This window comes from Mesocricetus auratus, unplaced genomic scaffold (genome assembly GCF_017639785.1).
Source record: "Mesocricetus auratus isolate SY011 unplaced genomic scaffold, BCM_Maur_2.0 Super-Scaffold_100676, whole genome shotgun sequence".
NCBI classification, from domain to species: Eukaryota; Metazoa; Chordata; class Mammalia; order Rodentia; family Cricetidae; genus Mesocricetus; species Mesocricetus auratus.
The window spans coordinates 63,165,988-63,181,715 of NW_024429266.1; the positions used below are offsets into that span (position 1 = coordinate 63,165,988).

At 45.2% G+C, this 15,728-nt stretch overlaps 1 protein-coding gene across 1 annotated transcript in view; it reads right to left on the reverse strand.

The window, feature by feature from the left end:
- Positions 1–15,728, reverse strand: part of Gpr39 (G protein-coupled receptor 39) — a 187,896-nt gene that overhangs the window by 6,566 nt on the left and 165,602 nt on the right. The window lies entirely within an intron of this gene.

Here is a 15,728-nt window from a genome sequence, read left to right on the forward strand (position 1 = left end):
CAACCACACTGGCATACATGAACACTGCCTAGTTTGGTTTCTGTGTTTCTGTGATAAACATGATCAAAAGCAACTTGGGGAGGAAACAGGCTGTATCATCTTAAAGGTCAGAGTCCATCATCAAAGGAAGCCATGGCAGGAATGTAAAGCAAAACCACAGAGGAATGCTATTTATGGATTTGTTCCCAGGTGGATGTTCGGCTATCATTCTTAAATAACTCAGGCTCACGTTAACCCCAAAGATAGGAGGAGAAAGACCACTGACTCAAATCATCATGGTAAAATGTAAACAAGAAATTAATTAAAGGAAGCTTTCTTATTCGTGTGCATAGGCCTTCTTCCCCTAAGGCAGGGTTTAGAGATCAGCGTGGAAAGCGAGGAAGACAGGGTTTCTATAGCTCAGAGATAAGGGGTTTCAAGTGGAGCATTTGGCAGGCAAAAAGACAGAATTACAGGAGTGGAATGTAAGTATAACAAGTCAGTCATAATGACCTCATGAAAGACAAAGACATGGTAGCCATAACAACCTGGGAAACAAAGGTAGGGTTTCAAGACAGCTAAACAAAGACATGGTTGCCATTTCCTGTGATAGGCGATTCAGAATCATTTGTAGCTAAGGTTGCAGGTGGGGCATAGCCCAACCCTAGAGAAACAGATTTAATCACACACACTAATGAACCTAGTTTGTCTTTACTATATGATGACTTTCAAGCCTGAAATGGAGGCAGGCTGGTTTATTAGCCCATCTGCCTCAGGATGGTACCACCCACAGTGGGCTGGCCCCTCCCTCATCAGCTACCAGTCAGTAAAATGTCCCACAGACATGCCAACAGGCCAATTTGGTGGAGGCAATTATTCACTGGAGGTTCCTCTAAGTCTGCATTAAATTGACAGCTGACTCTATGACTCATATGCACACAAAGATTTTAAAAAAAAACCTCTCTGCCTAAAAACAGAAGCAACACAGATGTCTAACTCCATACCCTGGTTATGGTGGCAGGCATTTGTAATCCCAGCATTGAAGAGATGGTGGCATTTCCACAGCATTGGGGCAGACGGCTTGCTATAATTCTCATAGGATTGTTTGGTTCTGCAGCCTTAGAGGTGGTGGTATTGACTTATTCAGGACTGTGCTCTCCTTTCTCCCCTTTGACCTTTAAGGTGAAAGTCATTACCAAGTATAGCCCTGTGATCATCTCAGAGTCTCAGAAAAGAACATCTCTGGTCACAAATGAGGACACTAAGCCTAAGTGGTTTGCTCAAGGTCTCCGAGTCCCATGCTCTTAAGCACCCTAACTTTGACTGCCAATGGAAACTTTTGTGCTATTGTAGTTTAGGCTCAAGTGTTGACTTGTCAGCATGGGTGAGGTGAAAGAGATATCTACACAACTGATCACAGTCCATGTTAAAACTCAGCCACCTCCCCACCCCCCCACCCCCCAGTCCCCCCACCCCTCCCCACCCCCGCCTCAAAGAAGCACTCATTGAAATTCTTAGGTGTGTAATTCCCACTCCAGCCTGGGTTAGTCAAGAATGTTCAGGATACAATATGACTTTGGAGCATGTGGTGAACCTGGCCCAAAAGGACTCTATCCATCTGCCCATGTACCATTATCTACTACCTACCTATTCATCTGTCCATTCACTTATCCATCCATCTATTATCAGCCTGTCTATCATCTGTCATTTATCTATGTACAGATGCATCTATCATCTATATATTTATCATCTATTACCTATCATCATGTATCTATATTCCAGCCAGCCAGCTATCATCTATCAATTTGTCCTTCTGACCACCCATTGTTCTAACTTTGGCCTATCTATTGTTTATCTATCTACCTATCTATCAAGCATCTATTCATCTATTATCTATCTCTCATTTATCATTCATATGTCTTTCCAGTCACCCATCCATCATATATCACCTATCTTTTCATCTGTCCACCCAATCTTCCATTCATCTATTATCTGTCATCTAGCAGACTACCTAGCTATTATTGATTTCTCACTTGTCTACCTACTTATCTGTCCATCTATCTTGCATTAGTACTTACAGAAAAATTGTTATTCATCCAGGTTTGGCGGCATCATTTATTAATACCAGCACTAAGGAAGTGGAGATAAGTGGATCCCTGGAGTCTGTTGGCCATGCAGCCTAGCCTATTTGGGCCAATTAGAAACCTTAGTTTAAACCAAAAGTTTGGTGCCTGAGGAATAATACTTAAGGCTGTCTTCTGGTCTCCACATGAATGTACACATGAATTTGCATTCAGACAAACATGCATGAATACATAGAAAATTGTTATTTACTATTATTGACTGAGTAGAAACGATCTGGAAACTTATATCTATCCCAAGAAAGGTGGTTTGTGTCATTTCAACAAATCCCAAAGAGTTACTTTCCTACCTGTGTCAGGGTTTCACTTTGCTGAGCTACGGGAACTTCGTGGGTGTAGTGGACAGGCTGAGGATGGTGAGATTTTTGTAATTATTGTGGTCGTTTGTCCCTTTCCTACCTACTTCTACTGTTTAATTCTAACTCTGATTATAGCGTACAAGGGCTAAAGATTTCATTATTTCTGGTTTGTTTGTTTGTTTCCCAATTTATTTCCCCTGGAGTATCCTTATTCATACAACAGTGTACTGACAGTGCTCTATCATGGACATTTGATGCTGAGAAGAACAAGGTGACCTCAACCTAGTTTGCTCAGAACCATGAGAAAGGTCAAAGCAGAATGTTAAGGCAGCAAAAGCCTGATGCTAACAAACAGAAACACCAGATTTTTTTGAAAGGACAGAAATTTCAACTTAACAGAGCCTATAGTCACCTGAGAAGGAAGTCTCAACTGGGGCATTATCTATGAAATTGGCCTTTGGGGGACTCTTTTGATTATTAATTGGTAAAGGAGTACCCAGTCTACTTCGGGAGGTGCTCTTCCCTCTTTAGGTGGTCCTGAGGTATATCAAAATCTAGCTAAGCATAAGCCAACAAAAATTCTTCATAGTTTCTGCTGTAAGTTCTTTCTTGAGTTCAGGTCCTGACTTCACTCAGTGAAGTGCTGTGAACTAGAATTATAAGCCAAATAAACCTTCTCTTCCTCAAAGTTGCTTTTGGTCAAAATGGTTTTTTTTTTCACAGCAACAGAAAAGAAACTAGAACAGAAGGGCCAGGGAGACAGCTCAATCAGAGAAGGTTTACTGTGCAAACGTGAGGAGCTGAATTAGATCACCAGCACCATCATAAAAAGTCGGATGTGTTGGCACACAGCATAGGAATGGGGTAGAAGGGTTGGAAGGAGACAGTGGCTCACTGGCCCGTCAGCCTAGCTTAAGTGAGCTCCAGGTTCAGTGAGAGACCAAAATAGCAGGAGAGGAAGACACCAACATTGACCTACACACACACACACACACACACACACACACACACACACACACACACACACATACACACACACACACACGGGAGTAAGAGTTAGCCTGGAGGAGAGTAACCTAGGCCAGCCAAGACTCAGCATTGCTCAGAACTGGGGGATGAAATGGTAGCTTTTCTTCTGAGTCTGGCAAGGCTCCGTGGGGCTGCAAAAAGGGGTGAGTGAAGCAATGGGAATCCAGCATGGTTAAAGAACACTCCACCAGGCTTTGTGGACTATAAATTAACTTGCTTGTAGTAGGCGAAGGAACATCTGCTATCAACTGACATTTAAATCGCAATTGCCAATGGAAAGTAAGCATATGGTTAGTTGAATGAAGAGCCAGAGAGAGACAAATAAACCCCATAAAAGATTCTAGCACTTTTCCAATGTATCCATTAGTGCCTGCCAGTTGCTTCCACATGCTATCAAAGGCATTGATCTCACTCCCTGACCTTCCCTGACCCAAGAAGACCACCTTAGGTGAGTCTCCAACTTCTGAGACAATAGTTCTCAAGCAAGGGTAAAAGAAATAGCATCACCATATGGAAGTTTTTTTTTTATTTATCCATTAGTGCCTACCAGTTGCTTCCACATGCTATCAAAGGCATTGATCTCACTCCCTGACCTTCCCTGACCCAAGAAGCCCACCTTAGGTGAGTCTCCAACTTCTGAGACTATGGTTCTCAAGCAAAGGTAAAAGAAATAGCATCACCACATGGAAGGTTTTTTTTAATGAGGATTCTTGGGACTGGGATACCAACTCTACTGCTCTACTTGTAAAGTGCTTGCTTTGAAAGCATAGGATCTGAGTTCAACCCCCAGCTTCTGTGTAAACATGTCAAGATGGCAGACTGCACCTCTAATCACAGTGCTGAGGAAGTAGGGACAGGCAATCCTTGAGCCTTGATGGTCAGATAGCCTAACCTATTTGGTGAGCTCTAGGACAGTCCTCAAAAAAAATGAGGTGGGTAACTCCTGAGGAAGGCCATTCTAAGGTTGTCCTCTGACCTATACACACTTACAGGATCCTTAATTCTGACCTAGACTTACTAAATCAGGCATTGGAGATGTGGGCTCCATGATGTGGAATTTATAAGCCTTTGGGAAATTGTGTTGCTTACTCTAGTTGGAGAGTAATAATTTAAGGCACACACCAAGTGAGATAGGGCATCAGTGGGCTTTGGGAGGGCTCCATCCCCCTATCTCACTTGCCTATGAGGTACTTCATTTTAATGCACATCTGCAGTGTGAGCTGCCAGGAACTAAAAACAGCCTCCTGCCTGCTCATCTCCTTGACAACCACCTGACCATCTTTGATCCTCGCTTTCATCACCCTTATGCTCTCCATTCTCCCTCTGTCTCCATCTTCCAATTCTCTGCCTTTCCCCTCTCCATTTCTCCTCTTTGTTTCCATGGCACTCTGATATGTACAGCCAGGACATCTCTCTTTCCTCTTCTCTCTGTCTCCCTCCCCAACTTACCCTCTTTTGGCTTTTTTCAAGTTTGTAATATGCAACTTCAAGAGCACACACATTATTTTCTGGAATGGCCTTGAGGGGGACACTGGATCAGTAGCTCAAAGCCCTTATGGTCTGAAGAAGTGTGCCCACAAAAATAGGTCATGGCCACTCATTGCTAAATTTGCCAAAGGAAAGAAGTGTGGGCTACAGTGGGAATAGGATGTAGTTGGCCACGAAGTAAAGACATTCACTCCAGCTTTACAACTGCTGGACATGCCAGCTCCACATCCCTATCAGTGAGATACAGTCAGCCGTGAACTCAACCCACGCTGTAAGCCAGCTCTTTGCCCTGTGTTCTCTAAGCCTGTTCAACTTGCTTATAACTCCTACAGTGGCCCCTAAGCTTGGTAACCTCTGTTTAAACAAATTGGTCTTATTACTTTCTTTCTTATTGAGAAATGTTATTGAAGCAAAGATGGAAAAACTCCCAGGGTTTGTTTTTAGAGAAGAACACAGACCACGGCTTCAAACTGATACAAACGCTACAGATGACTGCTTCTATCCATGAAGACAGATGGTTGGATGTACCATCCTCTTCCTGGGAATTTGATGGAGCCCAAGAAAAATCTTTCTCTGCGAGATGGTCTACCTACCATGTGGAGACCAAAGATACCCCAAAATGGGGTGCAGGTTCTAAATGGCCTGTAATTTGCTAAGCAGTCTATCTGTCTCATTCTGTGCTATAAGCTGAGGCACAAGATGAAATCCATAAATCTCTAGTGTAGCAAATACGTGTTTTAAAAATGAGCCCTCTTGTCTGGGAGTTGAACGGCCACTTGACCTCAAAGTCAATGGCTTTCTGGGTCGTCGCTGTGGTTCACTGCCTGGGTTCCTTCATGACGCATGGTAAATGAACAACTGAAACACACAGGACAAACATTTTCTATGTGCATTTTGCCCATATATAGATTTCTATAAAAACAGATTGCTCTGGAGGTACCGATAGTAAAGTCCTCCACTGTAGCGTGGCCGCAAAAGCCCACAGTGATTTCTCAGCATGGGAACCCAACAATTTCTTCACCAGTCACACATAGTACAGGAGTGGGTGGAAGGAACCAGGGCACGATGCCCGGCAAGCCTGCTGGGGAAACTGTGTACCACTTAAAGAGACGCTCACAGCTGGTGCCTCCACCAGAACGAATCCACTCTTACCACCCTGGAGGGAGAAAGCCCCATTAATACTGATTAATGGATAAAAGTCTGCACTTCTCCCCCCCTTTTGTGTTTTTACTTGTGTATGAGCATTGGGTTGCACACCCACGAAAAGGCTAGAGGATGATACTCAGCGTCTTCCTCAGTTGCTCTTAACCTGCCTTTTAGGCTGACCCTGACCCTGACACAGAACTGACTAAACTCGCTGGGCACTGAGCCCCTGGGGAACCTCCTGTCCCTTCCTCCCCAGTGCTGGGATTACAGCTGTGCACCAGGTTCTAGGGCGTGAAACCCAGAGCCTTGTGCTTACATGGCAAGCACTTATCTAACTGAGCCCAGCCCCCCCAGCCCTGTTATACGGTGCCTTCTCATAGAATGTAGTGGCCTCTAAATAATGAAGAGTGAATATCACAAAAGGCTGGCATTGAACAGACTTCAGAGATCGGCACATTAGTGAAACAATATCCCCAGAGCAGTAGGATGAGGTACCCGACATGTACGGTGCAAGAGTTTAGGCTTCCCAGTGTGTGGTGTGTCTCCTCCTGGGAGCTCCCTGGAGCTAGAGGTAGGCCATGATGGAGAAGCAGAAAGGGAGCTTAGGGATGTGGAGAAAGACCAGCATGACAGGACACTGCTCCCGCCTTCTGTTCCTTCCTAGGATTCCTGCATGGGCCCCAGAGCCTGGGAGAGTGGGGGCTAAGATCCCGAGACTGGGAGAGAAGAAAAGCTAACCAAGGTAGCATTTATCAGACCACGGACAGGAGTGGGTAGCATCATAGAGAGAATGGTTGTACCAAGAAGTTTCTCCTGGGGTTTTAGAGATGGTCTCTCTACTGCCAGCCTGGCCCAGAAGACAGAATCAGGTTCTGAAAGACTTGGTGTTGGGAATTATGGGTAAACTGTGTTATACAAACAGTAAATTAGACTCTAGCTACTACATCTTGCTAGTGCTATAGAATCAGTACCAAAAATTAAATTCCAGATGTGGCTTCTGTCCTTCCTGATCTAAGCATCGGGTGTGTGAGAGAGTTCAGAAAGCCATAGCAAAATACCACTGACTGGTGAAGCAGACAGTGTTTCTCATAGCTTAGGAGCTAGCTTCAGCCTTAGGTCTCCTCTCATACTAACTGCTCTTGTGCTTTCTACACTAAAACTCATTCTTTTCTCTACTTCTTACCAAGACAGCCCCATGGGGTAAAGCAAAGGTCAATGGATAAAACTGGAGACCGAATACCACATTTCCCAGAGACCGGTTAAAGGACCTTTATTTGTCTCAGAATAATTCACCAGAACTTTTAAGTCCCAGTCCACCACAAAGACACAATGCTCATCAGAGAAGCTGGAGGCCAAGGCCTGGAATGGACCGTTCATATGTGAGCCAGTAGGGTAGAGAAATGATAAGGAAGGCCTCTGAAGAGCACATCGTATAGGCAGAAGGCCACCATGTCTACCCTCTAAGCTGGATGACCTCAGGGAAAGGAAAGCTGATCACTGCAACTCTAAATTACCATTGGAGTGCAATTCAGTCTCCTCAGGAGGGGACACCGGAAGAACAGAACATGGAGATGGAACGGTTGGCTCCCATTCTACCTGAAGCTAGCCACTGGTATACTGAGAAAGAATTCCCTGACCACATCTGACTTTGCTTCCATCTGACATGGGAAGTACTGCCAGCAGAAGCATTCCTAGCATTCCTAGATCCTCTTCTACAAAATAGAGATAAAACCCACCACTGAGAAGGTTAAACGAGGCAATGGAAACCCACCATGCAAGGGACACTGTCAGTTACGACTACCACCACTGTGACCATTTCTATCTCTGCGCTCTCCTCCAAAACAACCGTACCACTGCTATGACCACATCTGCAATCATCTCCGTATTGCTTCCACCACCTCCATCACTGTAGCTATCTCCAATGTCATCTCTGCCTCCTCCACCACCCCTGTAGGAGTATGTCCACAATCAACTCCACCACCATCGTATCCTTTTCTACCACCAACACTGTGTGACTGTGTCCAGAACAATCCCACCTCTATCTCCACCATGACTATTCCTGCCTCCCCTGCACCGTATAACTCTATCCACAATCAACTCCACCTCTACTACCATCACTACCACTAGTGTCATCACCACTTTTGCCATCATCTCTGCCTCCACCATCGCCTTTACCTCTACCATCATCTCCACCTCCACCGTCATATTCACCATTGCTGCTGGCATCTCTACCTTGTCTCTACTTATAAGCGCAAACATGACATTCATCCCCATCATTACAACCTCTGATACGACTTTCATTATCATTACCACATCTATTCCCTCATCCACTATCACCGTCCTTACTACCTTACCACTAGCACCATATCACAAGGTTGTGCCTTTAGAGACGTTGCTAAGTTCATCTCAACTCCAAACTCACAGATAAATTCCAGAAAGGTTCCTCTCCCTGCTGTTAATAGCAGAGTGAGGACCAGAACTTAGATCTGATTGACAGCCTAGAGGTCTCTCTACTGCTTGGAAACAGAGCACCTACTACTCTGCCCTGAGGCCTCAACTCACTTACCAACCCCCAACCCCCAACCCCCAACACACGCACACACACACACACACACACACACACACACACACACACACACACACACACAGGTTTTAAAGTATAGGAACTGGAACTTGATGGGAGATGAGAGTGTAAGAAGAGAAAAAGAATCCAAATCCCAGGAAGACTGGGCCCATGAACCCTCTCTAAACTTCTCATCATCATCACATAGCTTTTGAAAGAGGGATGAATAAGCAGAGAGATGCTCTAAAACTGCCCAGACTCCTGGTTAATTGCCCAAGAGAGCTTCCACTCGGGTGACGTCGGCCCTTGCCTCTCTACCCCATTCTTCACTCTACTAGCTGAGGGAAGGGGAAAGATGTCTCAGCCAGATTTGAACCTCAGCCCCTCCACTTACTAGCTATGTGTCCATGGGCTTGTGTTTCTGTGGGGCTGATAAAAGAACAGCATCCGTTTCATTATCATTAGGAAAGCCCAAGGGCATGTGTGCACATCAAGTGCTGAACGTAACAGTCATTGATGAACAGCCACGCACAGTGCTTATTACACAGTCCAGTTAGCTGCCCCGAGACAGAAGCTGCTCCGCTGAACATAGCGCATGTATTGCAAACACTACTTCTAAATGCTTCTGATGAACTTAAACTTACAATTTTACTTATTTGCATGTATGCGTTCATGCATTCAGGTTCATGTGCACATTGGACACCTGCATGCGAAGGGTTAGAGGACATTTCAGGTCATTTTCCCTAGGCACAGCTTAACTTTGTGTTCATTTGAGACAGGAAAAGTAGGCTAGGGTACCTAGCTAGTGAGCTGCAGGGATCCTCCTGTCTGCACCTCTTCCTTGCTAGGGTTACAAGAGATGCTACCACATCCAGCTATTTGACATGGGTTCTGAGGCTTGAACTTGTGTGCCCAAGAACTTTACCAGCCAAACCATCTCCCTAGCCTTATTCTTGTTCACTTAAACCTTACCAAAAGCCCCCAAGATTCCCCACTATTTACTCTCATTGCCAATACACTGTTAAGAAAGTTGAGGTATAATAAGTGCGTTAAATGACCTACCAAGTTCATACAGCTGGCAAACAGCAAGGACAAGGGCTTGACCAGGACAACCCAGTCTCAAATCCTTGCACTTATGCTGACTGCTCCTAGATGAACCTCCTCATTCTAGAAGCATGCCAAGGGCCCTAAGATGAGATGTTCCCTGAATCTCTGTTTCAAATTAAGATAATTCAATCACCAAATGGCCACAAGTTCAGAAGGGGGTCTTTTCTTATAGATGTCACAGTAGAGAACAAACTCAGTTGTCAGGAAATACAAAGCATCCTGTGGCAGGGCATTGTCAGGCAGCAGCAACAGCAAACACAGCAAACTTCCTTCTTACTGGGATAGACGGAAGGAATTCAAAGAACACACTGGCTTTGACTAGCAGCCCAGCAGGCAGCTGGTGAGAGGCTTCAGTGCCTTCCTTTGAGGGCTTTACTTTCTGAGGAGTAAGAACCCCGCCCCATACCCCACCCCCACTGCCATGCAGAAAGTAAATCCTGGGAAAGGGATTTTCCTATGAAATTTTATTTAAATTCTGTGTCTAAGGCCAGTTCTCATCCATCCTGGGCTGCTTGGGCCCCGCCCTATGAATATAACCTACAATATAGTCTGAAAGTACATTAGAAAATGAGCTCCCCGTTATCTACCCATCTCATGTAAGTGAGCAGTGACATTCTTCCAAAACTTTAATTGGATGATGGGAGAGATACCAGGAAGAGGCAGAGGCGGAAGCGGGGCTCCTACTGTTTCTGATTTACAGCCAAAGGTCCCCATTGGAATCCATAAGGCTCCCAAGAAGGTGAAGCATCAGCTTCTGAGATGCATGCAGTTTTGTTTCAGAACAATCGGGTGAGAAGACAGTCGCTTGGTAGAATAAAATAAATCCCTATGGGTGGAGTCTTCTATTAATAAAGGCAGGAAAAAAAAAGGATCTCGAGTACTGAGCAATTCCTCCCATTCAAAGGCAACAGTGAGTGACAGGAATCTGCACTATTGCACGCGGTTAAGTACCGTGTGGTAGCACAGTGATGATCCTGCTCTTCTTGTTTTTAAACCTACCCCTCTTCTGTTTTCTGTCACTGAAAGGCAGACTGTGCATGCTTTCCTCAGCTCCGTCCTGCTCATCATCTCATTCTGAAGGACGTTCTCATCACTTTGGTTTGAACCGCCATCTCTCTAGGGATATGTGACTTCTAAGTACCAGCTCCAGTCTCAAGAGATTCCTATTATAGCACAGTGGTTCTCAACCTTTCTAATGCTGCAGCCCTTTAATACAGTTCCTCATGTGGTGACCCCTGCTGACCCCCAACCATAAAATCGTTTACATTGCTACTTCACAAATGCAATTTTGCTACTGCTATGAATAGTAATATAAGTATCTGTGTTTTCTGACGGTCTTCGGTGACCCCTGTAAAAGGGTCATTCAACTCCACAGGTTGAGAACCACTGCTCTAGAGGGCGAATCTGTGATTCCCTTGGAAGACTACCTCCTAGTCTGTTATGGGTAAAGAACAGAATTCTCTCTGATCCCTGTCAGAAACCCTGCCTATTACCATACAAAAATCTGCAGGTCTCTTAGGTTTGACACGACAATAAACACAGCACACCCGGACACTGGAGACAGATAAAGGACAGCAGGGATGGAGAGGTGGCTCAGTGGTTGAGATATACACTGTTCTGGGAGAAGATGAGAGTTAGGGTCCCAGAACCCACACCGGGCAGCTCACACCCACCTGTCTCTCTATCTACAGGGGATCTATCGCCCTCTCCTGGCCTCTTTGAGCACCTACACACACACACACACACACACACACACACACACACACACACACACACTTAAAAAAACTTTATAAGAAAGTCAAAGGAGACTAAATATTTCCTTCTGGAAAATGAACCCAGGCCAGAGAAGAGAGACTGGAATAGCAAAATGGCTGAACCTCATGTGTATCAGGGACCCTGAATAACTCCACCAGAAATAAGGCTAAACTTGAGGGAGGCCACCAGCAAGAAGAGAACCAAGGGGGAGGAACAGGAGGAGTCTATGTCCTGAGACATCACTGAGATGAGGAAGTGAGTAAATCACAAACCACAGAGAAGAATGGTAGGCATGGGGACCAGCCTGGCCTGTTGCATGTTAGAACTGAGCACTGTCAGCAAGCTGGAACACAAGGCTGGCAAGATGGCTCAGTGGGGAAAGTGCTTACCATGTAAGTGTAAGGACCAGGGATTTAATCCCCAGAATGTACATAAGCTGGGCTTGGTAGTGGTGGCATTCATTTGTAATCCCAGTGTTACTGAGGGGAGGCAGCTAGACCAACAGCAAAACAAGAAACCTTGTCACAAACAAAAAACCCTGTCACATACAAGGTGAGTACTAACATCGCACCTGAGGTTGTCCTCTGAACTCCACATGTGTGCCTATACATGTATGTGCCTGCACTCACACACACACACACACACACACACACACACACACACACAATTAAAAAAACAAGAAGAAAATCAGAGCATAACTCCTGAGCAGCTTTGGGATGAGTCTGTGTCTGCACAGTCAGGCGCCCTCCTCATCACTAATTTTGCCTTCCTTGGCTGGATCCAGAATGGCCACCTCCACAGTGTTTCAATCACAGTAAGGGAGGCCATGTGCCAGTGAGACAGACTACACCACAGCTATCTGGACGGACAGAAGGGAGGGACAGACTTGGAGCTACCTAGCTGAGACCATTGTCTGTTCCTCTGAAAGAACCAGGTCTGACTGTCTCCAGGCACTGAACCTCCAGTTTTGAAGGCAGTATTACATGGGGTTGGGGGTTGGATCAAATGGCCCCCTTCGGTAACCAGCACATGACCCTGAGGAGAAAGTTATTGACACTCCTGTCCTTGTTTTCATTGATTTTGAAATTGAGAAATGAATATCTTCCTTGCTGGATGAGTGGAAAGAATATGAAATGAGATTTATGTCAATAGCTGGTATATTGATAATCAGTCAATGTTATTCCCCTTCTGCTAGCTAAACCCAGGGTTTGAGGCAAAGACAAAACAGAGTCTTGGCTGCTTTGCTGATTCATACTCAGGTTTCTGCCCACTGTGGCATCTGGATGGTAAGGTAGATACTTATTTTCTACCTGCCTAGAATTATTTCACCCTTCTCTGCTAGAAGCATCTGTCTGTGTATGTGTGTGTGTGGTACATGCATTTGAGTGTGAGCATGGAGGTGTACACATGCTACAGCATGTTTGTCAAGGCCAGAAGATAACCTAGAGTGTTGGTCCTCAACTTCCACCTTGGTTGAGGCAAGGCCTCTCTTCAGGTTTTCACCACTGTTTGTACTAGGCTAGCTGGCCCAAGAACTTGCAGAGACTCTCCTGTCTTGGCTTCATGTCACCCCATGAGGTCACTGTCTATGCTATGTAGCAGCATAAGCCTATGCTACTACCCCTGGCCTTTACTTGGGTTTGGGGGATTTGATCTTAGGTCTCATGCTGTATTGGCAAGCACTTTGCCCACTGAGCCATTTCCCCAGTCCTCTGTTAACAGCATCTTCCTGATCCTTTGGGGATCTTTACCCTTGACCCATCCTCCCCACCAAAGAGAGACCTCTAGTGAAGCAGTGTTATCAAGGTTATAGGGACTGGTTTCATCAATGATGAGCGTGGGATTCAAACCGGACAACGCAGAGGTAGCCTGGGACATGTGCTGGAAGCCCTGAAGAGCCATTCTCTGCTGAGCTTTCTCAGTCAGAAAAAATGAAAGTCTATGAGGTGTGGTTCATGACTTCCCCAACACAGGAGGACTTCCCTGGAGGCTCCCCTTAGCCAAGGCAAACAGGCAAAGAAATCAAAGTAGCAAGATGTGGGGAGCAGGGTACACATTTGTGATCCCAGCACTCAGGAGGCTGAAGAACAAGCATTGAGACTAGGTCAAAGGTCATAAGTTCTACTACAGACTTCAGTCACAAGAGCTAGTAATTTTTCTCCTTAGGATTTTTGAAATGTGATCTCATGTAGCCCAGGGTAACCTCAAATTGTGTCTGTAGCCAAGGATGAAGATGACCTTGAAATCCTGGTCCTCTTGCCTCTATCTGCTAAGAGCTGAGACTTCAGGTACAAGTCACCACAGTTAGCTTTCTCTTGGCTTTGGTGGTGGTGGTGGGAGGTGGTGGTGGTGGTGGTATTTTTGCTGAGGCCAAACTGAGTACAGTTATCTTGTGTATGTATCTGTGGACATATTCACCTGTATGTACTTGTGTGTAGGTGTATGTGCCCATATGTGTACCCATGGAGATCAAAGAGTGACATTTGGATGTCTTCCTCAACTGCCCTCCACACTACTCTTGAGACAGGGTCTCTTCTCTAAATCTGGGATCTATTTTGGACTAGAGTGTGTGGTCAACAAGTTCCAGGGATCGTCCCATGTTGACACTTGGGTCACAGTCATACAAGTCCACACCTGGCTTTTCCCTAGGTATCCAAGCTCAGGGAGTCACACTTGCACAATGAACACTTTAATCACCAAGCCATCTTTGTAGTCACAACAGAATATGGTTTTCTTTTACTTCTAACCCTGAGTCCCAACTACAGAGATGCTTCTAGTTCAGTGACACACAGAGGGGATTCATCAGCTGGTGAAGCGAATACCAACCAACCTCTCAGGCATGTCAAGAACCCCTCCAGCAGTAACATTATATACCTGTACCCACTGGAAGTGAGAGAAGTAGACAGGGTTGCCTGCTCATCACCATACAAACCATAGGGACATTATCTAGTCAAAGCACATTTCTTTCTTTTCTCTTTATTGATAAAAAAAGAAACCTGATCCTTCCTCTTCAGCAGAAATCTATGCTTATTTGTTTCCTGTAACAACAACAATAAAAATCAGCTACTCCTTTTATTTCATTCAAGATATCGTTGAATACAGAGCTTTGGGATGGAAGCATGGGTCAGAAAACCCACCAGAGGAGCTATCAATATTTGACTAAGGAGTAGCTGAAGACAAGCACTTAGCCAACACCTTCACAGGCCGAGTCATCTGGGCTGAGGCCAGTTCTCTCATCACCTATGGCTGTAGAAGATACCAATGCCTCTCTATGACCTTACACATGCCAAAGGAAGCGATGGATTGATTTACTATTGAGCACTTATCAAAGTAACTTTGGAGATTGGAGGCTTTGCATTCTATTGGGGCTGTGTCCTAACCAGCAGTGTGACCTTTGCATGTCATTTAACCATTGTGGACTTGCTTGTGCATTATTAAAATTAGGGGGCTGAACTCAGAGGCTCATAAAATGTCAGAAGTTTAATGAACCTAAGAGAGCTCAGGCAGATGGAAAGCGGAGTCAGCATCATGAAGAAGTCAACCTCTGCTCACTATTGGACTCTAAAGGTGACCACCTTCAAACATACAGACAGGGAAGGTGCTGAGGGTGTGGCCAAGCTGTACATTGAAGATAAGCCTCCATTTTCACTCACATCCTTCCTGAAGCACTTGGTACCTTTGAAATTGACTTCCAAAATCGCATTACTTTTCTCACTGCTGTGACAAAACACCTAACAAGAAGCAGTTGAAGGAAAGGGCTTGGTTCACCCTGCCTTACAGTTGGGCGGATGCAGTCCATCTTGACAAGGAAGGCATGGCAGCGGGGAAAAAGAGACTGTCAGGTCATATTGTGTAAACAACCAGAAAACAGATTAAAAGTAAACAGGCTGGGCCCCAAAGGCCACTCCCAGTGAGCCATGTCCTCCAAACTCTCTACCTCTTAAACATTCACATTCTTCCCAAGCAGGACCACCACCTGGGGACCAAATGTCCAAACACGTGAAGGTCATTTCATATCAGCTGCAGCACAAATCTTTGCAAAATGGGGACATCCCATTGCTAGGCCGCTGCTGATTGCCACCTTTGCCTAGATTTTGCTTCACATCAATGGGTCCAATTTATTTATTTATCTTTCCACTTTTACTCCCCAAATTTATCCAGAATCAACAAAGGACTCTCAGATATTAGAAAAAAACCTGTAAAACAAAGAAAATGTACATG